The following is a 15,721-nucleotide window of genomic DNA, read 5'->3' on the forward strand; positions in this document are numbered from 1 at the left end:
AACTCAGCCCAAGCTAGTTTAAACTTTGCTCAAGTAACCAAAAAATTTCCCAGGTAGGCCAGGTGTGTTCCCTGGGTCTCTGACTCTGCGAATGTATTTTCTTGGCTCTGCCCCCTCTGTATTGGCCTTGCATTCAGGATGGCTTAACAAATGGTAATTAAATGGCTGAAGTAGTTTCTGGTACTCACATAGGCATACCTCACTGTCCTGAGCAAAACAGACCGTCTTCCCAGCACAACTGAAACTCATTCATTCATTCAGAAAAATCCTAAGTAACTACTGTGTGCCTTTTCTAGATGTCGGGGATAATGTGAATAAAACAAATAGTAATCCTGCTCCGTTGGACCTTGTTTAGTCAGCTACTGCTGTGTGACACATTTCTCCAAAACCCAGGGCTTAAAACAAACATTTATTATTATTATATAAATAATAATATTTATTATTATTATGTTTCTGTGGATCAGGAATTTGGGCATGACTTGGGGACTCTGGGTGCCTCTGACTTGAAGTCTCACATAAGGCTGTAGTCATCTCAAGGTCTGCTAGAAGAGGATCTATTTCCCAGCTCACTCAATGTAGTTGTTAGCTTCATGTCTTCCTGGCTGTTGGCCAGAGACATCAACTCATTGCAATGTGGGCCTTTCCAATGGGCTAGAGGTCAAGTAAGAAGCAGGATAGCAGTTAGTCTTTTGTAACTTAATCTTAGAAGTGATGTCCAATCACTTTTTCCACATTCTGTTTGTTTTGAAATAAGTCACTAAGTTCAGCTCACACTCAAGGGGAGGGGATTATCTAAGGGCAGGAATACTGGGAGGTCAGGATCATGGGAAACCACTTTAAGGTTTCTACCATAGAGCTATATTCTAGTCAGTGGAGAGAGACAATAAACAATATATACATCATATGTAAGTGACAACAAGCGCTATGGAGAAAAATAAAGCAGAGTAAAGGAAGGCCTCTTTCATGAGATGACATTTGAGTAGAGACTGAAGCAGACGAGGCAGCAAGGGAATCTGTGGAAGAGCATTTCAGGTAGAGTGCAGAACAGGTGCAAACCTCCTGAGACAGGAGCATGCTTGGTTATCTTGACTGAATCATACAACCAACTTGGCTGGAGCAGAGTAAGCAAGGGAGAAAATAATCAAAAAGGTGAGGTGGGAGACAGATTATGTGCTGACTTACGGGACGTGGTAAAGACTTTATTGGAAGGTTCCAAGCCGTGGTGTGACACCTTTTAAAAGGCTGTGGTATGGGGAACAGATGGTGAAAAGACCAAGAGGGAAAGCAGGAAGACCAGTTGAGATTCTACTGCAGTAGCCTAGGTGACAGATCTTGGATTGGGTGGAAGTGAAAAGTGACTGGATTCCAGATACATTTGATAAGATTTTCTAATAGACTGGAGATTTAGGGTATGACAGAGTGGAGTCAAAGATAACTCCAAAGTTTTTAGTGTATCTATAAGGTTGAAGTTGCCTTTTGCTGGGATAGGGAGGACAAGTCTAGGAGAGTAAATCAAAGATTTGACTTTGGTCTTGTGGCCACGTGTGAAGTTTGAGATGCCTGTTATATATCCTAGTAGAGATGGTGCAGAGGAAGTTGGGAGTATGGAGTTGAGGGGTGAGGTCCCAGTCGGCAATGGAAATTTGGGAGTCACCAGCATGGAGTTGGCATTTATAGCCAAGGACTAAATGAGATTAATCACCTGGGGAATAAGACTTAATGAACAAGAGGAGACATCTCTCAGAACCTTTGGAAATGGGAGGATTAGGAGGATTAGGAGGATAAGGAGGGTCTGGTGAAGGGGACTGAGAAGGAGCAGCCCATGAGAAACAGCAGATGATGCTAGGGAGGTAAAATCAACAGGGTCCACCTTGGAGGTCACGGGGAGAGGTGCTCTCCACCTTCCAGATGCTTCCAGGTCACGTGGGAGCCGTAAGATTTCCAAGGTCGTAGAAGATCATTGGTGAGTTTACAGAGAACACCTTGTAAAGAGTCCTAGACTCAACAGCTGGATGATGGTGAATTTTGGAAAATAGTGGAGTTTAAAAAAGCAACCTGGGTGTGAGCTTCTCTTTCAAGAATTTCTTCTTTTTTTAAAGTTTATTTATGTATATTGAGATAGAGATAGATAGAGCGGGGGAGGGACAGAAAGAGGGGGAGGGAGAGAATCCCAACCAGGTTCTGCACTGTTAGCATGGAGCCCGACATGGGGCTCAAACCCATGAACCATGAGATCATGACCTGAGCCAAAATCAAGAGTTTGATGCTCATCTGACAGAGCCACCCATACGACCCTCTTTCAAGAATTTCAATGTGAGAAACAATAGAAGTACAGGGGAAAAGCACTTATTAAGTTATACAAAGTAGAAAATCTCTATATCAATAAACAAACACTATAGCATTAAAACCCAGGCCACAGAAAGAGGGAAATTGTTTTCAGAAAATATGATAAGGTTTAGAATCTTTAAAATGGAAAAAAAAACTTGGGGCACCTGGGTGGTTCAGTCGGTTGAGTGGCCAGCTCTTGATTTCGGCTCAGGTCATGATCTCACGGTTCATGAGATCGAGTACTACATCAGGCTTTGTGCTGCTGGCACTGAGCCTGCTTGGGATTCTCTCTCTTCTTCTCTCTCTGCCCCTCCCCTGCCATTCGTGTTCTCTCTGTCTCTGTGTCTCTTAAAATAAACTAATCAACTTAAAAAAATTTTTTTAAATGGAAAAAAACTCATGCAAATCGATAAGAAGAACATTAAGACCCTAACAGGCAAATGGACAAAGGACACAAACAGACAATTCACAAAGGAGGAACTATAGCTAGTAAACAAAGATAGAGAAAAATGTCTGGCACCATTAGCAAGGAAAGAAATACAGACTGAAACCACAAGATGACGTGTTTTAAACTATCAAATTAGCAAAAGCTGTTTATTCCCTTTAACCCGGCAATTCCAGTTTAGAGAATCCTAAGAAACTAAGCCACACTGCAGATGAAAGAGCTGGCCACAGTTTTATTTACAACAGTAAGAGGAAATAATCCAAATGCTAAACACCAAAAAAATGGCTTAGAAAATTTTGGTACATTCACACAAATGTTAGTATTAATCACATGCACACAATATGCACACACACAAAAAAAAATGGGAAGAATTTATGGTAACACAGTATCTTAGTGCATTTCGGTTGCTGTAAGAAAATACCAGAGACTAGGTTGTTTAAAAAAATTTTTTAACGTTTATTTATTTTTGAGAGAGAGAGAGACAGCATGAGCAAGGGAGGGGCAGAGAGAGAGAGGGAAACACAGAATCTGAAGCAGGCTCCAGGCTCTGAGCTGTCAGCACAGAACCTGATGTGGGGCTCGAACTCACGAATCGAACCACAAGATCATGACCTGAGCCAAAGCTGGATGCAAGTTGGACGCATAACTGACTGAGCCACCCAGGCGCCCCAAGACTAGGTTGTTTATAAACAATGGAAATTTATTTCTCACAGTTCTGGAGCCTGGAAGTCCAAGATCAGGGTGCCAGCATGGTCGGGTAAGGGTCCTCTTCAGGTCGCACACTTGTGATATCTTCACATTGTAAAAGAGGGAAGCAAGCTGTCTGAGGATTCTTTTATAAGAACACTAATCCCGTTTATGAAGGCTCCACCCTCATGGCCTACTGACCAAAGGCCCCACCTCCTAATACTACCACCTAGAGCATCAAGTTTTCAACACGTAAATCTGGGGTGGGAGGCCCAATTATTCAGCTGATAGCACACAGGAAAATGCCTGTATCACATTAATTGAAAGCAAAAAGTAGGATTGCAAATTGTACATACTTTATATTCTCACCCCTGGGAAAAACATTTATAGAAGAAAGGAGACCTATCAAAATGTTCCCTCCAGGTCTCTCGGGAAGACTGGCTACCTTTCTTTCTTTGTTGTCCTCTGTGCTGGCTTCCACGTGTCAAGTCCTGGGATTACAAAGATAATTCAGAAATTTCTGCCCTTGAGGAGTCTGCATCTAACTAAAACTTAAAAAACAAACTGTTCTTTGGGAGTAAATAATAAAGTCTCAAAAGGTATGAACATTAATTGGGATCCCAAAATATCAGAGCAAAAATGAGCCACCAAGTGAACACCAGCCACACAGCTGGGCCTTCGGGGGCCCTGCCTAGACCTGCAGCCCTAGGGTCCAAGTGATCGGGTGCTGGGTGGGCAGTCGTAGCTGTCAGTTGAGTTCTTCTTGGAGCCCCCAGCGCTGGAGTTGAGGTGGCCCTGACCCCCAAAGGACTGAGAGTCAAGGAATAGCTAATGGAATTGGAGGATAGAGCTGAAGCTTCCAAACAATACGTGTTATCTAATTTCCTGTAACAGGTTTGGCGCAACCTTGCCTCCACAGGCCTTTGCTTAAAAGCACTTGGGCAATAACGTATGGGTCATTGTTGTCCTTTCCTTTCCTCTGCGGTTGCTTCTCTATCCTACTGATTTGGCAAAGACTGGCTTTGGAGGTTCTTGCTGTGATGTCAGGGTCAGGCTGGTGGGAATGCTTCTGTTTTCGGGGTTCTCGTGGATAAAGAGCACAGACAGCCATAACTTCTATTTCTCTAGTCCTTTATGTGTATTTCACATATGTTTTTAAAAATTCTGACTCACCTGAAAATTGAAGAATGGTGTTGTTAGTTGTGAAACCAACCAGCTATTATTTATTTTCTGGCAAGTGTCACCTCAACCTTGCTTCCCTCACGTATCAAATTGCAGCCATTTGACAAATGCTAAATAAGAAAAATAGTGGCTCTGATAGCATCAGGGAGAAAGCTCTCCTGGAAAGCTGTTTTCTGAAAAGATGAAAGAGGTTATTTTTCAAAATGATTAAGTGATTTTTAGTCAATAGCATGCAAGACAGATTTAGAGAACAGAGATGTGATCTTTAAAATTGGTCATAAAGGTCAAGCTAAAGGAAAATGAGCTTCTAATTACAAAAATAAGTACATTTAAAAAATTCAATTCTCAAGAGGAATTCTCAGGAATTGCCATTGTAATTAGGATTGCACCGTTTAAAGACAAACTGGGTTCAAATTCTGGCTTTGCCACTACTAGCTGTGTGACCTTGATTGAGCAAGCTACTTAATTTCTCTGGGTCATCGTTTTTTCCTCTTCTGTGAAATGGGGACAATTATAGGACCTACCTTATAAAGTTGCTATGAGAACTAAATGGGTTAGCATTGATTTTTTTTTAATGTTTATTTATTTATTTTGTGAGAGAGAAAAAGAGTGTGCACTCACACAAGAGGGAGAGGAAGAGGGAGAATCCCAAACAGGCTCCAGGCTTTCAGCACCGAGTCTGATATGGGGCTTGATCTCACAAACTATGAGATCATCACCTGAGCTGAAATCAAGAGTTGGGTGCTCAACCGACTGAGCCACCCAGGTGCCCCAAATGGATTAGTATTCATAAACAGCTCTGAGCAGCACCTGGTATATGATACCTGCTATATATGTTTCTTGTTAAACAAAAATATTAATAAAATAAAAGTGATTTTTTCTTGCTATCACTTGTTAATAAGGCAATCATCAGAAGTAAAAACTAGCATGTAAAATAGTTCTGTGACAAAATATTGGAGTATTCATTTATGTTTCCTCTTTCTCTAGGCATCCTTCTCTCCCCCTTTCAAGCAGGGAGCCAGGCTCGCTCATGCCTGTGGCTTGAGGGATTCTTGCGGGCTGGGAAGTCCATGGGCGCCTGAACCCAGTAGCTCTTCCATTCTTTAAGGAAAGCCTAAGCCCAGTGAAGTGACAGGTGATGCTGAGTGTCCCTGGAGAGGTGGAGGTGAGTGAGGAATGTGGGTGCAGGAAGACATTTCCTGGAGGAGCCCTACAAGCTAGCATGCCCCTGCAGAGCCCCAAGTGGTGGCATCCCCTCAGAGGGATGGCTGTGCTGTGCTGCAAGGAAGGCACACCCTTCCTCCCATGCCTCGTGGCCCAGATAACCTTTTCAACAAATGTTGCTAGAACAATTAGAAATCACAGACCAAAACCAAAAAAGAAACCCCCAAATCTTGGCCTATGTCTCACACCTTACACAAAAATTAACTCATGGACTTAAATGTGAAACTACAACACTTTCAGAAAAGAACATAAGGAGAAAAATCTCAGAATCTAGGATTCTCTGACTTGCACCAAAAGTATAATCTGTAAAGGGAAAAATGGTTAAACCAAACTTCATCAAAATTACAAACTTGCTCTGAGAAAGACCCTGTTAAAAGAATAAAAAGAGAAGCTACAAACCAGGAGCAAATATTTGCAAATCACATATTCCACAAAGGACCAGTATCTAGAATATAAAAGAACTCTCAAGACTCAACAATAAAAAGTAAATCATATTATAAAATGGGTAAAATGAAGAAACACTTCACCAAAGAGGAATACAGATGGCAAAGAAACACATGAAAAGATGTTCACCATCATTAGCCATTATGGAAATGCAAATTAAAGCCACAGTGAAATATTGGGGCACCTGGGTGGTTCAGTGGGTTAAACATCCAACTTCGGCTCAGGTCATGATCTTGCAGTCCGTGGGTTTGAGCCCCGCATCGGGCTCTGTGCTGACAGCTCAGAGCCTGGAGCTTGCTTCGGATTCTGTGTCTCCCTCTCTCTGTCCCTCCCCTGCTTGTGCTTTGTCTCTCTTTCTCAAAAATAAATAAGCATTAAAAAAAAAATTAAAAAAAAAAAACCCAGTGAAATATTATGTACACCTATCAGAATGGCTAAACAAACAAACAAAAGTAGTGACAATAACAAATTCTGATGAGGATGCAGAGAAACTGGGCCACTCATACATTGTTGGTAGGAATGTAAAATGGCACAACGACTCTGAAAACTAGTTTGGCCATTTCTTTTAAAACTAAACATGTAACTATCACATGACTCAGCAATTGCACTCCCAAGCATTTAGAGAAATGAAGACTCATATTCACACAGAAACCCACACATGAATGTTTACGGGAGCTTTATTTGTAATAGCCCAGACGTCTTTCAATGTGTGAATGTTTAAACAAACTATGGTGCATGGAAAACTACTCAGCAGCAAAAGGGAACAAACTATTGATAAAAGCAATGACCTGGGGCACCTGGGTGGCTCAGTGAGTTAAGCGTCCAACTTCATTCAGCTCAGGTCACGATCTCATGGTTTGTGAGTTTGAGCTCTGCGTCGGGCTCTCTGCTGTCAGCACAGAACCTGCTTTGGATCCTCTGTCTCCTTTTCTCTCTGCCCCTCCACTCTCTCCTGCTCTCTTTTTCTCTCTCAAAAATAAGCACTTAGAAAAATTAAGAAAATAAATAGAATCAATGACCTGGATGAATCTCCAGAGAATTATGCTGAGTGAAAAAAAGCTAACTCCCAAAGTTACATACTGTATCATTCCATTTATACATTCTTGAAATGACAAGAATGAAATTACGGACAAGAAGAACACATTAGAGGTTGCTGGGGGTCCTCTGCTGGGGCCAGAGGTGGGTGTGGCTATGAAAAAAGCAGCAAGAGGGATCCTTGCAGCAATGAAAATGTTCTGTATCTTGACTCTTTCAAAGTCAATATCCCAGTTCTGATCCTGTACTAGAGTTTTGAAAGATGCTATACCATTGGGGGAAACCGGTAAAGGATACCGGAGATCTCTCTGTATTACTTCTTATAACTGCATATGAATCTACAGTTATCTCAAAATAAAAAGTTTAATTAAAAAATCTTTGCAAGGAGTGTCTTGATATACTTCCAAATAGAAGTCTCATACAGATTAATATTTTATCAGCAAGATCCCAGCCCAAGATCCTTCAGAGGCAAGTTTATCGGTGGATGGAACTATCTTTTTCAGAGGGTCTTTGTAGACTGAAAGTGCTAATGGTCCCTCCCAAACTAAATTCACTCCCTTTATTGTGGATAAAATGAAATCCAGTGTATATAAAAACATCTGGAGAAAGTTGTATAAATCCAGATATTTTTACACCCCTAAAAATAGATATCCATAAGGCATTATAACTATGTGAAACATATGTGCATAGCAAGAGCACATGCTTATAAATAGTTTGGAGAATATTATAGATCTCACCTGTGTGTTTCAGCTCTCAGGTCCTAGAGAGAGAACAGCTTCCAGTTAGTAACTGAGACTTGGTTGTAGGGATTCCTTCAGAAGGGCAGAATGACTGACCATCTGTTGAGTACCTCCCCTGTGCTAGGGGCTTTACATTATCCAGTTTAATCTCTAGCCCTATGCTAGGAGGTGGCGATATTATCACCGGAACAGGTACTGAGTCTCTGAATGCCTCAGTGAAGACATTTGCCTCAAGCATTGACCTGAAATTGAAACCCAAGGCATTCAAGGTCCCAAACGAGTAAGTGGCAGCCAGGAAGTCAAACCCAGGTTTGTTTCCAAAACTCTGGCTCCTCACTGCTGTCTTTCTGGCCTTCCAAATGTACTGTGTGGGGTGCTTGCCAGCCCCACCTGTGTCATGCAAATACTAAATTGTCCGTAGGATAGAGCAAGCCTTTCTCTGCCTGCCCTGATGCTGCTGGGGCCAGCAGAGACAGAGATGGGGGATGGGTGGGATGGAGGGTCCCCTTTCATCCACATGCTGCAGGTGGCTTTCTTGAGTCTATTTTCCCCGTTAAAGCTGTCCTAATTGATCATTTTTGCCAGATTTTATCTTCCTAGGAGGGAGGTGTGGGAGGAGAAAAGAGTAGATGAAGGCACAGTGAGATGTCTACTGAACTATTCCTTCGTTCAAGGCTTCCCCATTTGTACCCTCACTGAAAGTTCCAGGTGTGCCTCCCAGGTCCTGAGTTTGAATCCCACCAAGGCTCAGGCAAAGGGGAGCCAAGGCAGTTAGAAAGAGCACACTTTCACAGAATTCCTGTGACCTGCAGCTGCTGGTCTCCCAGAAACTTTTTTGTTGCTCGTGTTTGCTAGACTTTTATATGGTGCTCTTTTGACTGTATTTACAGGATCTAAGATTGGGAATAGAGAAAGAGAGGGAGGGAGGGCTTGGGGGAGGAAAGAGGCAGAACGAATGCTGGGACATGGCTCATCTGAAGGGACTGCCTTCAGGTCATTTCCAGTCAGATATTCAGGTTATTAATTTTTTCTGTCTACAATTTTATTTTATTTTATTTTCAGCATCATTAGCTGATTCTTTCTTAGGATCATGTGTTGTTGTTTTATAGCCTTCTGTTTTCTTTTTTTAATGTTGAGTTTTGAGAGAGAGAGAGAGAGGGATAGAACACAAGTGGGGGAGGGGCTGAGAGAGAGGGAGACAGAGGATCTAAAGCGGGCTCTGTGCTGAGAACAGACAGCCCAATGAGGGGCTTGAACTCACAAACCACGAGATCATGACCTGAGCCCAAGTTGGACGCTTAACCGACTGAGCCACCCAGGCACCCTAAGCCTTCTGTTTTCATTTCATGAATGTGATTCCCTACTGGATAGCTGAAACCAACCTTTCCTGCACACTGGATTCACCTGGAAACTTTAAAAATACTGATGCTTGAGTCCCAAGAAATTCTGACTTAACTGGGGGTTAGTGAAGTCTAGGGAGCAGTTAAATGTGGTCTGGGGAGCAGTAGGTATCTTGATCTGCAAAAGCTCCCGGGCTATTCCAGAATGGAGACTGAGAATTGTGTCTCTGAGGATCTGAAATCCCTAATTTTCACATCCTCATTGTTCTGGTATCTGTGTTTTCTCAGGTGCAAGGTCCTCCTTTTGTGGAGGTTTCTGTCTCTTTTGGATGGTGCTGGCCTTTTTCAGAGGCTGGGTGAGCTCACCTGCTACCTGGACTGTATCTCTGCCTCCACCCTGAGTCCGCTGTGGTCTGGCTATGTTAATGCCCATGTGGAGGCTCTGGGATGGGGGTGCCTCAGCTCCTCACATGGTTTCCCATCTCCCCTTCCTTAAGGAAGCCATTATGGAGAGGGGCCTTTCTTACTTCCAGGAGTGGCTATATTGTTTTTACTTTTCTCCCTCCGTTCCTTCCTTCCTTTTCGTATCTTTAAAATTTCTTCTCAAGGTCTTATAAGGAGGTAGAGATTTCAGCATGAGTTTAGGTCACATTCTTAAAACCTGATGATTTTACTTTTTAACTTTACACACTTCTGTGTTATTTGAATTTTCCCCCCCAAACATATTACTTTTGTAATAATCTTTTGAAATATATTTTAAAAATATTTATTTATGTATTTTGAGAAAGAGAGAGGGAGAGAGCTTGGGCAAGCATGGGGGTGGGGGGCAGAGAGAGAGGGAGAGAGAGAGAGTCCCGAGCAGGCCCTGCTGCTGTCAGCTCAGAGCCCAACATGGGGCTCGATCCCATGAACTGTGAGATCATGACCTGAGCCAAAATCAAGAGTCGGACACTCAACCGACCGAGCCACCTTAAAATATTAGGTGCTCCTTAAAATATTTTTATAAAAAGGTGCTCCTTAAAATATTTTTATAAAAATTTATTACACTCATAAAGTCTATGTAATAATCTGGAAAGATGTTCATGATATAATGCTAAGGAGAAAAGTAGAAATATGTGTAGGAGGATGACAATAATGTAAAACAAGGCAGTGACAAAAACCAAACTTTATCCATGAAAAACAGACTGGGATGAAATACATATATGAATATAAATATAAATATAAATATAAATATAAATATAAATATAAATAATTTATATATATTATATATATTATATATATATAAATAATTATTATTATAAATAATAATTTATATTTATATTTATATTTATATATATTTTATAATGCTGGGGAAGTCGAACTACTCATGTTGAAGGAGTTTAGTCCACTGCAGAAATTGCCCATGTTAAGAAATGGTTTGTGAGAGATACCCAAGCTCAAAGAAGCTGACTGGGGTACCTGAGGAAGGTGTGCCTGTGGTTATTGTCAGAAGAAAACTAACACTGTCACCTGATACCTTAACTGTATTGGGCATGAAGCCATAGTTTAGTTGATCTTTGTTTACCTCTATTCCCATTTTTTTCAGCAAGAGTGCCTTTTATTGGTTTGGGCATCCATCCTTCCATAGCCCATGAAGTGTCTGGGGCTCCACCTTTGCCTCAAGAGGAATAGCACATGATCTAAGCCCACGCCAATCAGCATTTCACATTCCTCTTGCCTCATGATTGGTTCAAAGGTGAGCAAGTAATTTAAGCGAGTTAAATTGAAGCCACTGTAAAGAGGCTCCTTTTTTTTCATGTTGTACTTGGACCTTGTGGCTGCAGCAACTGTAGCTGTAGCCATCTTGCTTCCACGTGGAGCCTGAGAATTACACAGTACATGGAAAGCAGCAAACCACTTGAACCCCAATCTGGCCATGGTGAGGCCAGGTCTTCTGCAACTTAGATTTTCAGTAAGCCAGGTGAGTTGGGCTCTTAGATGCTTATAATCAAGATAGTTTTACAAACTGTGCTTATGGAGATTTGTTTAAAAAATTTTTTTAACATTTATTTATTTTTGAGACAGTGAGAGACCAAGCATGAACGGGGGAGGGTCAGAGAGAGAGGGAGACACAGAATCCGAAACAGGCTCCAGGCTCTGAGCTGTCAGCACAGAGCCCGACGCAGGGCTCGAACTCATGGACCTTGAGATCATGACCTGAGCTGAAGTCAGACGCTTAACCGACTGAGCCACCCAGGCACCCCTATGGAGATTTGTTTTAAAAGGAAGACTAGAAAATAAGAATTGTTACCTTTTATTCAGTGCTTTCTTAAGAGAGTTGATAAGAGCTCTGTTTCTTGACCTCCACCCCTATTGGTTGGACAGATGTATCCCTCCCATGCAGAAACAGTCATTTGTTTGCTTAACCTAGCATGATGAAAATATTGCCGCATGGCATCCCACTCCTATTTCTGATTCCAGATTTACCCAACTATCTTCCGACCTGTGATTTAGTCCCTTGACTGGGTTGATATTCAGGTAGGTACCCTCCCGTTGTCCATGAACATACTAGCATTGCATGTGCTTGGTCAGCCTCCTATGAATTTGGTTAAGCAAGTAGTTGCTAGAGTTTGCATAAACTGGAAACCTTGAGATGCTGGCTGCAAAGCTGAGAAGAGTCCCAACTCACCGGTGACCCACAGTAATACAGAGGAGCCAACCAACTTAAGACTCATTATATCTCTAACTTTAACAGGCTCATTCACATAAAGAGAAGATTCATAAAGGCAGAGTGTGAACATTCAGTATTGTGGTTCTGACAACACTAGTCGGCTCCGGGACACAGCACACCTGGATTTCCTGGCACTGCTTTCAGTATAATCTTGGGCAGGTCACCATCTCCCTCAGCCTCTGTTTTGAAGCCTCTGTCTTCTCCTACTATAAAGTGGAGATAATAATTTTCTCATGGGGTTGTTGCAAGAACTAAGTAGAAGAATATACATGAAGCTTGAGCACAATAAAAGCTACTTAGCAGCGGATTTTACAGGAAGCTAATGAATCTTCATAGTCTGCAGGCCAGGCAGTCTGCATCCAAAGGGTGTCCAGGGCCCAGGGTTTATTCATTCCACCTGGTTCCCTGAACTTAGCTGGGCTGAAGAATCACCAGAAGGTTCTTATTAAAGTGGAAATTCCATGGCTCACCTCAGAGCTACCAAATTAGGCTCTCTAGAGGAAGGACTTGGGACTCTATTCTTGCTATTCTTCCCAAATGAATTTGGTGAGTAGGTAGATAATTGCTCTTCAACTTGTGGCCTCTGGTATAGTAAGAGTTCAATACAAGTTGGCTAAGATTGTAATAATTATTTTTATTACAATAGAGACCTCAATCTTGGGTTTCACAGAGGAGGCAGAATTTAAACTAAGCCGTGGAGAACAGACAGAACTTTGTAAAAAGGGAACAAGGGAGGAAGCTCTGCTGTGTATATCTTCTACAAAAAAATGTGATAAAATGCAACCTCTGTAGTTCCTTTTATATGAACTGAAAGACACATTTACTGAGATCACATAAAGAGTAAAGTTGTTATCTCACCTAAAAGAATTTTGGTTAATTTTGCCTTTGGTTAACTATTGTTGCCAAAATTTGGTGTCAGCTGAGTCAAAGGTCTTTTCTTTTTTTCTTTTCTTTTCTTTTTTCTTTTCTTTTCTTTTCCTTTTTTCTTTCCTTCTTTCTCTCCCTTTTCTTTCTTCTTTCTTTTTTCTTTCTTCTTTCTTTCTTTCTTTCTTTCTTTCTTTCTTTCTTTCTTTCTTTCTTTCTTTCTCCCTTCTCCTCTTCCCTTCCCTTATATGAAAGCTCTCTAGCTTACTTAAGCAAATGTGAAACCATCGCACTTGGAACCCACCTGACAAAGACCCAACACGGCCACAGAAGTATCTAGTCAAAAGAAAAAAGTACATATCAACAATAAAGAACATTTTAAAAATGTTTATTTTGAGAGAGAGAGCATGCAAGACAGGGAGGATGAGCAGGGGAGGGGCAGAGAGAGAGAGAGAGGGAGAGAGGGAGAGAGAATCCCAAGCAGACTCCTCACTGTCAGCACAGAGCCTGACATGGGGCTCGATCTTACAAACCATGCGATCATGACCTGAGCTGAAGTCGGACACTTAACTGACTGAGCCACCCAAGTGCCCCTCAACAGTGAAGAACTTTAACATCATTGACGAGCTGGCACATGTTCATACTCTGCATTGGCACTTTTTTCCCAAAAGTAAATGGAAGAATAAAGCTTCATGACTCATTGAATCTGGGGAAGGAAAGAAGAAAACCCTACCAAAAAGACTGCAGATTTTGTGTCTGAATTGAATGGAAACTAATTTCCCATGTGTAATATTTGAATATCTACTATACTTTCTACTAAATACATAACCATAAGCTTCAAAGGTTCTGAAACATGGAGAACCAATTAGTTTTTAATTGTATGGAAATTCTAAACATACACAAATGTAGAGTAGTGTAATGAATTCCCGTGCACCTACCATCCAACTTCAACAACTATTAACATGTTACTAATTTTGAGAAGCAGGTTAAAAATCGATAAAGACCAGTGCTTATAAGTTAAAGAATTTGAAAGGGTGAAAACAGTCACTCCAATAATTTGGGAGAGGAAAACAACTGCTTTTAGGTCAACTTCCTAAATAATTTGGGCAAGAAATATTTTTATAGTTAAAGCACAGTGTAAAACAGAAAAAGACAATGTTAAGCTTTTAGGGTGGCTCCTTTGTGCAATATCACTTCACTCAAATCCCCTCAAATACTATAATATGAAGAGAAACTTGTTTTCTATTAAATTTCCTTCTTCAGCTCAGAGGGCAAAACAGTTCAATTCAATCCGCCAGAATTGTTGAGCCTTTGTAGACCCTGTGCTAGACCTTGTGTCGGGGAATTTCCCCATGCTATGGGAGACCAGAGGAAAGAGTTGCAAAGAATGACCAATTATCTGGAAGGCTTTACTGAGACAGTGGTGTTTGAGTGGCATCTTCAAGAGTGGACTCTATGTCTAAAAGCAGATGGGGAAGGAGACAGAAGCCCAGGCTGAGGGAACTGAATGTGCAAAAGATGGGAGGCAGAAAGGCATAGGGTGAATTTGAGGGTGTGGTACATTACAGACTTTGTGATGAAAAGACCATTTAAGAACTGGAATAATCTTAAAGGTGACATCATGGAGTAAAGCATTGGTTATGTCTGCTGATAGACCTGACTGGTCACCTACTACCTTGGCTGACAGTGCTGGTTGCCAACCCAAGAGCCATTCCCATCGTGTTTTCCTTGCTGGTAGAGCTGCCTCCCTCTCTAAAGGCTAAAAATTAAACAGCCTCTCTTGCAGCTAGGGGATGGCCACGTGATCCAACTCTGGCAAAAGAAACCTGAAAGGAAATCTGCAGGTGGACTTCTGGAAAGAGTTTTCTCCCTAATAAAAAAAAAAGACTCTAAAGCAAAAACTTCTTTTTGCCTTTGAACACAGTTACATGACACTGAGTTTTAAAGCTATGGCAGACATCTTGTGTCCAGAAGGCACAAGTTCAGGATGAATGCCAAGGTGGTAAGGATGGCAGAGGAGGAAGATGGAAAGTGACTCAGACCTCAAAGACATCATTATGTTACTCTACATGTGCCACCCTATGTTTGGAACTCTATGTTGTATGAAATAATATATTTTCCTTATTGTTTAAGCCATTTTGATTTGCTTCGCCCCTGAGTTAACATCAGCCCAGAAGACAGAAAAGAAGTCACTCTCCTACTTAGATTATTTCTCCTTATTACAGCCTTTTCTTACTTTTAAGATTTGTTTAGAATATACGAGTATATGTAGACAGCAAGAACAATTCTTCTGTAGTTTTGAAAAACCTCGTACCAAGCCAAATCATGCATGACAAATAAAAGGGCTTATGGGAAGAACAGAGTTAAGAACAGGCACTCAAAATCTTACGAAGTTTGTAAGCAGAGCCCTAATAAAAATAACCATCCTAATAAATATCCTGGCACACTTCACTCTCCATTCGCATTTGCAACCAAACACATGGCCTTTCTTTGCAGCCTGTATCCTGGCACCCCTGTTTCCTCCTTAGAGATGAGGGTCCTTAAAGGCATTTGCTTCCAAAACAGATGCTCATCACCATAATTAAAAATACAATCTAGTTTTCTTGGGGCTCAATTGGTTAGGCGTCCAACTCTTGATTTCAGCTCAGGTCAAGATGTTGGGGTTTGTGGGTTCAAGGCCCGTGCTGGGCTCTGCGCTGACTGCACAGAACCTGCTGGGAAT

General features: G+C 41.5%; 1 long non-coding RNA gene across 5 annotated transcripts in view; it reads right to left on the reverse strand.

Annotated features, from left to right (window-relative positions):
* Positions 1-3,448: 3,448 nt before the first annotated feature.
* LOC109269516 (uncharacterized) overlaps positions 3,449-15,721 on the reverse strand; it is a 60,601-nt gene continuing 48,328 nt past the window's right edge. For 3 of the 5 annotated variants that reach the window (XR_002081119.2, XR_002081118.2, XR_008420048.1), the window contains one exon: positions 3,449-4,633. This is a non-coding gene — a long non-coding RNA (uncharacterized LOC109269516). Of the gene's footprint in view, positions 4,634-7,098; positions 7,294-8,082; positions 8,106-15,721 lie in introns of all 5 variants that reach the window. The other 2 variants (XR_008420050.1, XR_008420049.1) reach the window with 2 other exon arrangements.

The sequence above is a fragment of the Panthera pardus genome, unplaced genomic scaffold, assembly GCF_024362965.1.
Source record: "Panthera pardus isolate Hobbes unplaced genomic scaffold, ASM2436296v1 HiC_scaffold_7, whole genome shotgun sequence".
NCBI lineage: Eukaryota > Metazoa > Chordata > Mammalia > Carnivora > Felidae > Panthera > Panthera pardus.